This window comes from Protopterus annectens, chromosome 1.part2 (genome assembly GCF_019279795.1).
Source record: "Protopterus annectens isolate FY-2018-M chromosome 1.part2, PAN1.0, whole genome shotgun sequence".
In the NCBI taxonomy this organism is placed as follows: Eukaryota; Metazoa; Chordata; order Ceratodontiformes; family Protopteridae; genus Protopterus; species Protopterus annectens.
The window spans coordinates 1,015,445,099-1,015,459,726 of NC_056727.1; positions in this window are offsets into that span (position 1 = coordinate 1,015,445,099).

Below are 14,628 nucleotides of genomic sequence, written 5' to 3' on the forward strand. Positions count from 1 at the left end.
TAATATCTAAAGGGAAGCAGGATAGTTGCGATAATATGATTGATGATGCATTATTAGAATTAAGTATATACCAATACAATGAAAGTGAGCTTAGTAGTGGAATAAACAATGTGGGAATTGCAAGTGCTGACAAGTTAGTATATGAAAATGAAGAATGTTATAGTAATGAAGTTAATTTTTACATAGATTGTAATCCAGACCATTATTTGGTCAATAACGATAATTGTATACAATCACAAGTTATAAGTATAGATCTGTATTCTAATGTAGATATAGTACCTGATGTCAATGATTATGTTTTTTTAAGTAATCCTAACATAGTAATGAACACAAAACATGATTTCAAAGTATATAACTATTTTTCAAAGAACATAACAGTGGAACACGCTGATTTATTTTCCAAAGGGTTTAATTATGTTCCCTGCAAAAAAGGCAATATAGTGGAATCTATATTGGATTTAAAGTTGTTTTCACGCAAATTGAATTTAAAAGCATTTTTTCATAATAAAATTGATGATCAAAGTAAACAACAAAAGATTTTTACAAAATCTAGTTTATTCAATCCACCCATGAACGATGAAATAGCGAATTTTGAAAAGAGAAGTGAATATGATGTAAGAATGTTTTATAAAAAATATAAGTATAATAGACACTCCAACATGACCAAAACAGAAGAAATATTACTTAAAGAAATCAATAATGACTTGAAATTAAGAATTATGAGGCCAGACAAGGGTAATGGTATAGTCATATTAGATTATAGTGATTATAGCTCCTACGTGACCAATATGTTACTAAGTGACACATATGTTGAAATAAGTAAGAACCAAGTAAACATAGCTTTTAGAAGAATAGAAGGAATGTTAGATGATATGTTATACCAGGGGGAAATTACTGAGTATGAACATGAATATTTACAGAATGAGTACCCAGTAATTAGTGGTATCTTCAGAATACCAAAAATACATAAAGGCCTCAATAATTTGGAATTTCGACCTATTGTAGATGGGAATAGAAGTATAACATGTAACATAAGTCATTACTTGGATTATTTCTTCAAGGAGAGTATGAAATGTTTTAGTTACATAACAAAAGATTCATGGGACTTTTTGAGTAAACTAAAAGAAATAGATATGAAAAATGAATATACTTTTGTAACAACTGATGTCGTAAACCTATTTACAACAATTCCTCATGATATTGGCCTTATATGGCTAGAAGAACAATTGTTTGAGACACATTTATATGAACAAGAACAAATCAATACTTTAATACATTTGATGGAAATTGTCTTAAATAAAAATTATATATATTTTGAAGGAAGTTATTACCAGCAAATAAATGGGGTAGCCATGGGGGCACCATGTGCCCCCATGTATGCAAACCTAATTATGAGCTATTGGGAACATAATTATTTGTTTCAATCAGATTTCCGTAAACATCTTGTAATGTATACTAGATATTTAGATGATATATTTATCATCTGGGACCAAGATAAAGATATGTTAAAAACTTTTTTGGAGTATATAAACACTACAGTAAAATTTCTAAGATTTACACATCATGTTCATGATGAAAAAATCAATTATTTGGATGTAGATATAACATACAACAAAGAAACAAATATTTTAAAAACACATATACATAGAAAGCCCACCTTTTCTAATGCATACTTGCATTTTAACAGCTGGCACCCTGACCATCAGAAAAAAGCTATTATTAAAGGGCAGATGGTCAGGGCAGCCAGAATGGTAAGTGAAGAGCAGGATTTCATAGAAGAATTAAAATACATTATGCAACTTTTTATGAATAGAGGATATCCAGAACAGTTTTGTGTTAAAATATACAATGAAGTAAAAAATAAGAGACAAAATGGAATTTATACTGCAATATTAAAAACTGGTTCTTTGAATAAAATAACATTGGGTAGTAAAGGAATATTAGAGAAAGATTATTATAACAACGTTCCATTGTATATTATTAATTATAATGATTGTTTTAGAGAGATAGAGAGCATAATAAAGAAAAATTGGGATTTCTTTGGGAATGATAAAATTTGGAGACAACTTTTTCAAGGTCCAATAAAATTTGTATACAAAAAGAGTCCATCTTTCAAAAATATATTAGAAAATAAAGGAAAAACTGATAAATATAATAACAGAAGTAAAGGTAACTTTAAATGTGGAACATGCAGCACATGTAGTCACATATATTGTTCAGGTACAGAAACAATGATCAATGGCTGTAAAATTAGGATATATGGGCATTATAATTGTTTAACAACAAATGTAGTATATATAGCTTTGTGTCAACAATGTAAAGCCTTCTATGTTGGGAAAACAAAAAGGCAATTCAGAGAGCGGATCAAAGAACACCTTTTGGATATACAACATCATAAGAGTACTAATGCTTTATCGAGACATATCATTGAAAATAATGACCACAAATTTAAATTTATGGTCATTAATCAAATTAAATATGACCCACAAGGAAAGATAACTATGTACCATCTGGACATGGAGGAATTAAAATGGCAGATAAGTCTGAATTCATGTATTCCACCAGGTATAAATGAATACATGACTATTATGCCATTATTGAAATTGAATAGAGTTTATGGCAAATAGATGATGTATCACAAAAATAATAATAAAAGAATATATATATATATATATATATATATATATATATCCATCATATATTCATTATTTTTATAAATTTGTTCCATATACAAATTTGATTAAAGTTAAATTATTTATTATTAATTATTTATTAATTTTTAATTTTGAAAAAAGTGGGTTATATTAATTGGACTATATATTAATTGGACTATATATAATATACATATTATACACAATACTATATTAGTATAGGAAGTAATACTTGTCAGCATTATTATTAAAAATATGTTTGGTTCATTTTATTTGTATTTATGGTATTATGCATATTATACAATATTATACCATATTATCATACCTCCAATATACTGTTAAAAATCCATATATATACAAAATATATGACACAAAGTTGGATGAGGCATTATATACATAATTTACATATATATATATATATATTTTTAAATTTAATATAATATTATATACATTATATATATTATATAAGATAAATGTGTTTTAATATATGTAAAGTACAAAGCAAAGTTTAATTTATTATTTTATGTATAGGTATAGTTGATTAAATGTACATTTATATAGTTGTTTTTAGTACAAATATACATATATATTTTTTCATTAGAGTGCATATATATACAGTTGGTTCAAGTTTATTAAAACATTGTAGATATAATGGTTTTCAATGGATATGAAATGTTCTTGAATGAGTCATTTCCCTTTTAAGAATTCATTATTGAAAATCAAGGATATCAATTAAGTAATTATTCAATATACAATATTGTATAAAAATCTTGGGTTGAAACAGTAGTATGTATTCTGAAGAAGTTCGTATGGACGAAACCTAGGTCAATAAAGAAGTTTTTTTGAAGAAGGAACGTGTGGTGGCTTTTCGTTGGGTTGGTTCCAGTATTACAATATATTTCAACAATTTTGGGTTTGCTTTCATCTCCTTATTGGCATCGACTACATCTTGCTGTTTTGCCCCAGGGCAGATAGCCTAGTATGAACCTATGAACCTATGAACCTAAGCAAAATAGCAATAGCGTAGTGGTAGAACCTTTGTACTAAGAGGAGGCATTCCCGGTTCGAGTCCCACCACTCCCCTTTTCATTTTCTGTTGGAAATCTGTATATGAAAAAAAATCCTGCCATTTACCAATGAAATTTTAATAAAAAGTATTGAAATGGCCTATGTAGTAGTGAACAAATTTTATATATATATATATATATATATATATATATATATATATATATATATATATAAGAAAGTGAAATGGTTAGGCATATTGATGAATGCACAAATAATGTATCTTAAGCAATGTAAAGCACTGCTAAGCAAAGTTTACCAGTATTAAGCACATTTCTTTATAATTGCTCATAGCTTAGCACCGCTTTAACTAGCACAATAGCTTTGCGCGGAGCTGCGCATCATGCCAACTAGTGCAAACAGAACATGTGTGCACGTAGCTGCACACCACGCTAACCAGCGCAATGTCGGGCAACGTAGAGCAACGTTGGGCAACGTAGAGCAACATCGGGCAAAGTTGATCAAAGTCGGTAAAACATAGCCACACCTCCTAGCCGGTCTGGCCAGTAGTGAAATAAAAAGCAATGACAGGCCTCGAACCCGGGATACTGTGCACCATAATCAAAGTACTGAACCACTAAGCCATGACAGCTTTTCATAAGTATGCACTTTCAACACACACATAAATATCAATGTAAGTTTACCCATTGCTAAGCAGGTGTACCTTCAGCTGCGTTTTTTTCAAAACTGGCCAATCACAAATAAGTGCGGGAAATGATGCATATTTAAGCTCCATAGGCGGGAATACTAGCCATAACTGGTTGTAGCTCCCATCTACAGGCAGCAATGGCCAGTGCTGGAGAGGGCACTCATTTTCGAGTGTAACGTTGGGGCATTGAGGAGTCAAAAGTAATGGTTTGTCTCCTTGTCCACAATCATGAGGATAGACTCCTGCGGGGCCAGTACCAGGGCACCCAATACAAAGCGGAAGCCTGGGACAATCTAGCTCATGAGCTCACCAGTGCCACAGGCTTCCCTCGAACTGGTGAGCAGGTCAGACACCACCACGCAGACCTGAAAAGATGCAAGGCAGATCAACTGGACCAGTGGATCCAGGAGGCCCATGGGATGCCAAATGCCCCACTACTGAGTAAGTAGCCATGGAATTACGTATGTAAGAATTGCTATTCTAGTGTATACTATGGATAGGTATGTCTCAATATCACTTCAATTACTTCACAGCTGCAGGTGTCTGTGCTGCGAATCAGCAAGCCTATGCAGATAGGCTGCTAAGGCTGTGCCACCAGGCAGGTTAGTAAGTATTCTGCATGTACTGTTATGTAAAATAAATGAGAGAGCCTGAAAATGTGTTTAAACACAATAAATAAAGGTATAATAATTCTCTAATAATTATTCTGCATGTACTTGTCATATAAAATAAATGAGAGAGCCTCTAGGAAAGTATTTTAAGTCTTTAATAAAGGTATTATTCCTGGAGTGTGCCTGTGTCATTTTCTTTGATATGCTGTTGTACTCTTGCATTATAGAAATAGTACTGTTGTATTAAGCGCTGTTAACACACAGTTGGGTAGGCCCATATAAAGTGGATGAAGGGAGTGCCAATATCTTTTAAGCATATTCACAGTCCTCAACTGTTGGTTCATGCCCAGCATGTACAGGTTAATCTGGCACATGAGTAGCTTGGTATTGTGTTCCCCAGAAATGTCATTGTGCTGGCAGAAATGTAGGGAGCTGTTAACATATAACTGATAATTTCACCTACACGTATCTAGATAAATATATTAAAGTATAGCTGTCAGTGTACCATCTCAGCAGGAGTGTGTCTGAGCAACTCACAAAATATGTAGCAGTAACATCTGCATCCCGGACAGTTTGTATGTCAGATACAGCCCATGTATATAAAGATCTAGCAAAACCCATTTCACGATCTAAGGACAATTGCGTAGTGTAATAATACATGTAGGGGACATATAACTGCAGTCAATAGGAATGTAGTGTAAACTAGAAGGATATATAAGTTGTTAATGGAGCTATCACTTTTCCACCCTACTGTATGTGCATAAAAAATGCAATTCCACACCTCAATGGGTATGTCTAATCTCAAAACATTTGTTGGGACATATGTCCTATTGGTTTATAAATATTTGCATGTATTTGGATGCATGTGCCCTGTTCAAATACCACAATATTGGTGGCCTGTTGCCATCAATTAAACCTGCGTGCTGTTGTAATGTCCACTGTCATCTCATATATGCCTGTGTCATGCTTGCTGTTCAACTGTTGGAACTCTGGTTTGTTGGGTTAATAGGAATACTTCTGCATGCTGTTATAACTAATTGGGAATGCTGTTGACTGTTACTAACCCATATTTTCATTAAATCCTCCCAAACATAGAACGTATGGGAAGGCCGGTCCCAGCGGTCCCACCTGTCCCACCTCAGCTGGCGATTGCACCTCTCACCAGCAGGTCCTGTGCCCAGCCTGGGACTTCCTCCTCCGTTGGCCCTGTGCCACCTTCAGGTGGAAGCACTGCAGGGGATGGGGCTCGTCCCCCCCATGCAAACGTGGGCAGAGGAGGGCCACCTATCACCCTCCAAAGGTCTGGGCTGTGGTGCATAGGGAGATTGAGCGTTCTGTCGCTGATCCTCTATGCCAGCTTGAGGCACGAGTGGTGCGACTCACGGGTGAGCCTCCCCCTCCTATGCAGCCCTCAGCACAGGCACCCTCTGGGCTGTGAAGGTGCAGTGGTGACTTCCCATGGGAGGGGATCTCAGTACCACTGTTGCCATCTGTGGGCTCATGGGCTTGCGATTTCCAAACATCCTTCCCCGTCAATGGTGTTCACCCACCACATGTGTCATATTCCGCCTCTGTATGTGTCTTGTTTGTCTTGCCTGTTTACCTCCCCAACCTACCTCCCCAAATATACCTACTTCCCCTACTACACATTCCACTCTCACCTGAAAAAAAAATAAAAAGGGCAATCTGCTCCCAAAAAAAAATGACGCCCCATACATAGCTGCCCATTTTGCACACATGTCCACTGGCCACATAAGCTGATATTTAATTGGCAGTACAACATACTTTGTTGTCCTCACCCCTCTCACAGCGGTTGAAGGTTTCGCATTTCCCTCCAAATTGATTGCATATGCACAGCTGTTGCTGTTTAAGAAAGGGCAGCTATGGGCCTTCCCTACACCCGTCCTGCACATCCCGAGCTGTTTTCCCTACTATCTTTCCCTTTTTGTACACAATTTTCACCACTTTCCTATCTCCCCATTTTCTTTTCTTTCAAAGAAATGAGCGCGGGGGTTAGCGGGAGTAAGCACTTTTAAGTAGTAGTTAGCGGGTTTGCGCGAGTGTGCACCCGTGTGCGCTTGTGTGCACTTAGCTAAGCATTGCACAAACCCGTGCAAACCCGCTTACAACTGCTTAAAAGTGCCTTAATCACTCTGTATGTCAGGGCCCTTGTTCTGCTCAGCAGCAAAATAAAATACCTCTGTCAGTCTCGAACCCCGGACCTTGTACACACTAGACTGCATGAAGTTCCACTAAGCCATGGTAAACATACAACAAATTGGTGCTGAAATCAATATATCATGCATCGGAATGAGTGAATGTAAAGGACAAATAGGAATGCCATAACACAAATCCTGTTCTGTTGATCTTTACCAGCAGTTCTTGTGGAATTGCATTACATGACTGTGAAAAGAGAACCAGCTATTCTAGCAGGAAATAATGTTACAGCAGCACTTTACAACCCCCACACAGTATCATAGCAGGACAAACACTACACTAGCATATCTGATTAGGGCAGAGGCCATACTTCCCAACTCTGAATAATTTTCAGGCATGTCCCTGATTTTGAGACAGGTTTTAGCTGTGTCCCTCTGAATCCCTCTGAAAGGTACTGACATTAGGCAGAAAGGTGGGGAATTACACTTAATGAATAATGACAATAAGTAAGAGTTAGACACTTCTTGTACTTCAGGAAATGTGTATTAATCCATATGGTCTGGTTCGCTCAAAGTCTCAACTTAATGTCTGTAATGTTTTAAAGGTGTACCTCACTTCTACCTACTTTTCCCTAAGTCTGTTCAAATATGTACCTGAGTGTTTGAGAGGCCAGGCAGAGGCAGAAACACACAGGCATATCAGCTATTCTGCTGTTACACACTGTGCAAATAGCTTTGGAAGGAGTTCCAGAAGCATACCCTTATGTAGGAGTACAACACTGAAATACCAAGGGATGTAGCTATGTACTGGTAGCAACCAACTGTGAAAATGCCATTGTTCCAGTGCTGAAAAGACCGGTGTGGTGCACAGACAAAGAATAACAGGCTAACCTCTGGCTACCATCTGGATAGGTCCACAGTTGGGAGCTACGCAGACAGACTACTTGCCTTGGTAAACTAACAGGTGCACAGCAACCCTTTAAGTCCAGTAAGATAAAGTTCACACATTAATACATAATGCTGTCTGTCCGTCTGCACCCCTACCCAAATGTACAATAAACCTGTGTGTTCAGGGTCTACCAAGGATGTAGGTAGGCATACTCAGTACTGAAAATTGTCCAGTTTTCTTGAGCAGCCTGTGCTAATGTCAGCACTAAAAAAGCACAGACTGTTCAAAAGTGAGTAAATTAATATTCACAGTATAGCAGTTCACAAACAGTTCATGTGCCAAATGAATACATCTCAATAACTACATTTGTATGGCAGTTAATTATATAAGTAGAAAAGAAACTACATACTCCCATGTATCTTGTGTTAGCATTTGTAGGGGTGAGTACAATTCTACACTGACAACTGTGTAGTGGAAGTGGCAACATTCAGGTCTGAGTACAACATGTAAGTCACTGGCTACACCCCTAGCTTCAGATATAAGAACTATACCAACCTTCTGACTTACACAACAGTGTCCACAGCAAACAAGCATGGGCCCCACTTTGGAAAGCTGAAAGGGCTACACCTACCTGACATAGCAATTTATAGCATTGGGTTGCTATGACAGTGAGTACTGCAATTACCACACAGCAGGCTGCCTGCAATTACCAAATGGTGGTCACCAATTGGTGCAGAGGCCATCATATGCACATGTGCAGATACCTATAAAAGCAGGCTGTACTTGCTGGCCACACATGCAATCATCCCATTGCAGATGCTGATAGAGAGAGAGAGAGAGAGACAGAGACAGAAACAGAGACAGAGAGAGAAAGACACACACCCCCACCCACATCAGTGGGGAAAAAATAAATAAATATAAATAAATAAATAAATAAAATAAAGCCAAAGACACAGCAAACTGAAAACTATGAACATATACAAAGGAAAGGTATGTAACAGATATGTATTTACTGGCATGTAGAAGATGTATTTGAAGACTACTCTACATACTTTGAAACATCAGTATGTGGCAGCAGTGCATATCTATGCACAGATGCCCTGCATAACTACTGCCATGGACAAATCAGTGTGTAGCTGTGTGCAGTGGGACATAACTGTGATATATGTAGCTCAGCATTAAATGTCAAACATCTGAACCATGTTATTTGTGTTCTGTACAGTAGTGTGGACAATGGCTGTTTGGGGGAGTAGCGCATACAGCTATATAACCATGGATGTGACAGAGTAACACATACATGATAGTCATATCAATGTGTAGCTTAGCATTGGCAACTGCTGTACCAGGCTAGTATGCTAATCTAGCATTTGCAGCTATGTATACACCCTCTAATATTACTGTGTGCTCACACATGACACCTGTTCATGTTGCAGCAAGGCCCAACAGGTCAGCCGTGAGGTCCAGAGACTTACAACAGTGAGGACCTTGTGTGTGTATGGCACACACATACGGAGAGATATATCTGTGTCAGATATATTAGCATCTGTACATGTGCATAGAGCAAGGGACATACTGCAACTGTTTCTGAAGGGAGGTCATATATGTGTTGGTGAAGGTTGTTATGTGCATATTTGTATGTAGGTAGTAGTGTGTGGCAAACAAGACAGCATACAGTATTGGTATATGACATGTGGTGGTTAAACGCTGTGGGTGTGATTTGTTAGGTTTGCAGTGTTGCAGCCAGTGAGGCCTGCTAAAGCCACATGGGCTGAGAACACCTTCAATGCATTTCGCACAAGACGTTGCAATATCATTACATAACTGTATACCTCACATACTTGGCATAATTGATATTCCCACCATGAAAGGTGTACTGTATATGTGCCTATATGTATATCTCTATATGTACACCAATGGATGTTTATATGTATGTGTGTGTATATGTATATATATATATATATATATATATATATATATATATATATATATATATATATGTATACACACACACACACACACACACATGTATATATATATATATATATATATATATAGAGAGAGAGAGAGAGAGAGGCAGAGTCATATTTACTGCGACAGATGCCTGGTGACAAAGCCATGGCCTCAAGCGCAATGTCGGAAATTCATTGGCATCCCTTTTGTTAAAAACTCTGTACCCATGAACTACCACATAGGTGGTAGTTGACTTAACACCAAAAGTGTGATAAGAGACCATGGGACACAGGTGGACAGTAGTCTCCCCCTTGATAATCACAGTGCCACACTAGTCATGTAATCTGTCTACATGGCACACTTCATCACAAAAGCTGTGTCATCCAGGGAAAAAGAGGTCAGTGTTCCCCTCTACTCATCACTCACAAAACCCATTATAGACTACAATTCCCCTTCTGGTATGTACCTCACAAGACATCTACAGCAACTGGAAAGGCCATAGACATACCTCTCACAAAGAGTAATACTGTCCTCAAACAGATGCCCTATGCAGACCGTCTCACAAAACCACAGCTAGACTGTGTCGCATACCGGCAACCCAGAGGTGACCTCTGCCTAACATACAAAGCTATGTCAAACCTAGAGCTGTTGTACATGCCCAACGTAAACAGATCACAATCCCTACGAGCTACACACTCTAGGGACCTAAACCTTGTCACCTCAATAAATTGAACATGCTGGAGGGATAGATTCCTATCTCAGAGACATCCCATGCCCTGGAACAAACTACCTATCAATAGCAAACAAAGCTCCTCAGTAGCACTCATCATGAATAGTCTTGATGATTGGATGGGAGATAGGAAACACACCGTGGGAATCACCTCTGTGGCTCTGCTTGAAATTAAATTACTTGGGTGTCAAAGGCCAGGGTACTGTCTGGCTAGGCTTCTATAGGCCCTAGGGCCAATAAACTATTACCTACCTATGAACCAATACACACCCACATGTACTTGTTGCAATAATTGCTATGTAATATTGACTAAGTGTGATGGTGAATGTGTTGGTGAATGTGTTACAGGTGTGTATATGTGGGATAGCTTAGTGGGAAACTGTTTCTGTCATGGTATTATGTGTCCTAGCTCTGATCCCAGCAAAAGATGTGTATGCTATTGCTAGCCAGAAAAAGCAGTATGGCTTACGGTCTGACGTAGTCCCTTTGTGTTAACTGGGGTGTGCCACTGGAGGATAAAGCAGTACATGTATGCTCATTGATTGGTACTATTGGTGACTCAAACCCCTGTATGAACTGTAGTACTACCTGAAGCTGTAGGCCTAAACAGCACAGTATGGTGTATGTCCACATTGCTTGGAAACACTGTTTTGTGTGTTCCCTGTAGTCCTCACAGATTACATACCTCAGGCATAAGGGTTTGTAAGTACTGACACGCAGTACTGTATGGTACACATGTAAAGCTCATCTGGGTTGCCATACCTCTGTGTCTTGTATGTATGTCTGATGTATGTGTGGGTATGCCTGTAACATGCCCTCGGTCATATGTGTGTTACAGGAAATAAGTGCGTATCTAGCAACATGTATAGTCTAGTACAGCAGTATGCCACCTATATTCACGATTGTGCACATATTGTAGGCAGGAGTTTTCCATCAACAACTAGTGTGGTATACTGGTAATACTGTAACTGGACTTTACAATCATTGCAATGGATTACATATTTCATTATGCATTAGCTTGATATATACCTCCTGTGGCTAAGTGGTGCATTGTGTCGCATACAATGTGACATGTACTGTTGCATAGTCTTACACAGTGGTTTCTCTTTGTTGCTGTGCAGACAATGTTTTCATATATAGAGTGTGTCAGGCACTGTCAGGCAGTTGTGGGTTGAGCACTGATATGTGGTATTGAAAGTGTGTATCCTCTGACAGACAATAGTTTGCTATTTATGGTAGTTCAGTGATATCTGTACTGTAGAATGTTAAGTGTGCCACATGATTTGCTCACACATATTGTTTAATTGCCTTCCAGGGTCATGGCCCACCATCGCAATCCTGCTTATAGTCGTGCAGAGGATGAGATATTATCCACCTGTCTCATCCAATAAAACACCCTGCTATTTTCAAGAAACAGCCAGGACCAGCATGAGCGGACTGCACTGTGGCAAGGTGTTGTCCATAGGATAAATGACATAGGCATACATAACCGGACATATGAGCAGGTACGACATCACTGCAGTGATTTACTTAGACATGTCCGGCAGCGTGCGTCTGATGTCCATAGGCAACAGCTTGCCACAGGTGGTGGGGTTGCCACCCATCCCCCCTCACCAGAGTGGAGAAGCTGCTCCTGAGCCTGGGGGCTCCCGACCAACAACAACAACAGCACACATGCATCATCATGGAGGCTGGAGCCTCCCAGCAAGTTCACATGGAGTGTGCAGGTAAGATGGCATATCTGTAGACTACTGTTACCTCTATTGTTAGATTATGCATATGTGAGATGTGTACTGCATAGTCAGAAGATGTGGAGCCTGGTGTTGTTCAATACTGATAATTTGGAACATGATGTGTAGGCCTGTGACTGTCAACCATTGTGCTACTGTAAGATTGCAAACCCACAATAGCAATGCCACAGTTGTTGCCACTGATAAACTGTTTCATATCCTTGTAGGTCCTTCTGGTGTGACAGCAAGGCAGCAGACCCATGCTGGTGAGTGTGTTCTACATTTAATATTGCAAATAAAATGTGCATGTCATAGGTGAGGTGTAGGCCATGTACACATGTAACACACCTACGCATAATGCATACTGTGCATGTTTGCTGTGAGTATGCACATCTCAGTAACATGAGTGGCTGCTTCAAACACATGCAATACACAGAACATCCCAAACAATTGTGGCTACACTATAGTGGACATTGGATAGGCAGTCGATACACATGCACATGGCATATACAATTCCGTCATACGCAGTTCATGTTAATATGCTACACATGGCATATTCAGACACACGCTGTAAGGTCACAGTCCAGTATCCCAAATGTCATCTACACAGCACACATAATATACCTGAGGGGTAGAGGCCTATCATGGGGCAGTGCGACATTCTTCAATACACAACACATTCATGTTAGGCAATGCTCCCTATTGTGCACCTTACAAACCCATGTAACAACTGGCTGTGAAATGGTGAATGTAACCATGGTACTGCGGTTGAGGTACAGCATGATAGTTGCCGGTCTGGCACACATAAGTAGCCTTGAGTGACCACATGATGCTGCATGATGATGGCTCATGGTACAACATGCCATCCAGTTACAGTAACCACAGTACTACACATAGCATTCATTGCTATACACCTCAATGTTGTGTGTGTGCAAACATATGCACCCATACACAATATGCATAGCAATCACCATTTGCACAAAGTGACACATATATGTCTTGTAATGCTATTGAGTGTATAGGTCACATGACATACATTGGGTATGTGTGATGTTTAATGTTGCAGTTGTGTTGTAGCATGCCATGTCATGGCTGGCACTGGCATGTCCACAATATGTCCTACACTCACCATAACTACTGTACAATGGCTATGTTGAGCAATGGTATTCCATCAGGTATACACGCACCACTCATCCTGTGTGTATACATAGCATGCATGAGCTAAACCTGTGTCCACAATTATCTGCTAAAGACACAGACGCTCTAATCAGTAATGGATATATATGTGACACACAGATAAGCATCCAGCCATGGTATGTATACCTGTGAGTGACGGTGCACAGCACATTGAAGAGCTTGTAATACTTGCACAGCAATGTTGAGTCCATGTACACATTGCATTCCAGGGTGAGGCCAATCACTGAACAACAACACACATGCATCAAAGCCATGTATACTGTTATTAACAAGGACTGTCTACACTCGCACTGCATGCTGTTGAGCAACACACGTCCTGCATGCTGACACGTGTGATATGACTGTTTGTCTTGTGATACTGTACCTCACCATCAACCGCTATTGGGTATGTTCTGGATTGCTGGTGGTGTGTGTGTGTGTGTGTGTGTGTGTGTGTGTGTGTGTGTGTGTGTGTGTGTGTGTGTGTGTGTGTGTCTCTGCTTTAGTGAGGAGTGTATTTGTGTGCATGTGTGCAGGTGTGCATGTGTGCATGTGTTCATGTGTGCATGCGTGCATGTGTGCATGTGTTCATGTGTGCATGTGTGCATGTGTTCATGTGTGCATGTGTGCATTTGTGCATGTGTTCATGTGTTCATGTGTGCATGTGAGCATGTGTTCTTGTGTTCATGTGTTCATGTGTGCATGTGTGCATGTGTGCATGTGTTCATATGTGCATGTGTGCAAGTGTGCACGTGTGCATGTGCATGCGTGCATTTGTTCATGTGTTCTGACATCATGTACAGGTTGTAAAGTGTGTTTCTCGTCTTCCGCTCACAGGTGCTGAGGTTGGGCTGGTTCACTGCAGCAGGGAACCTGATGTCACTGACTGAAATAGTGATAATGAGGATAGGTGTGTTGAGGCACACGCATGTTTGCCAGGGTCTGTCATTGGGCCACCAATCGACAGTACACAGCTGTCCACCCCATTCATGCACACAGTCATACTGCCAATACATCCCTC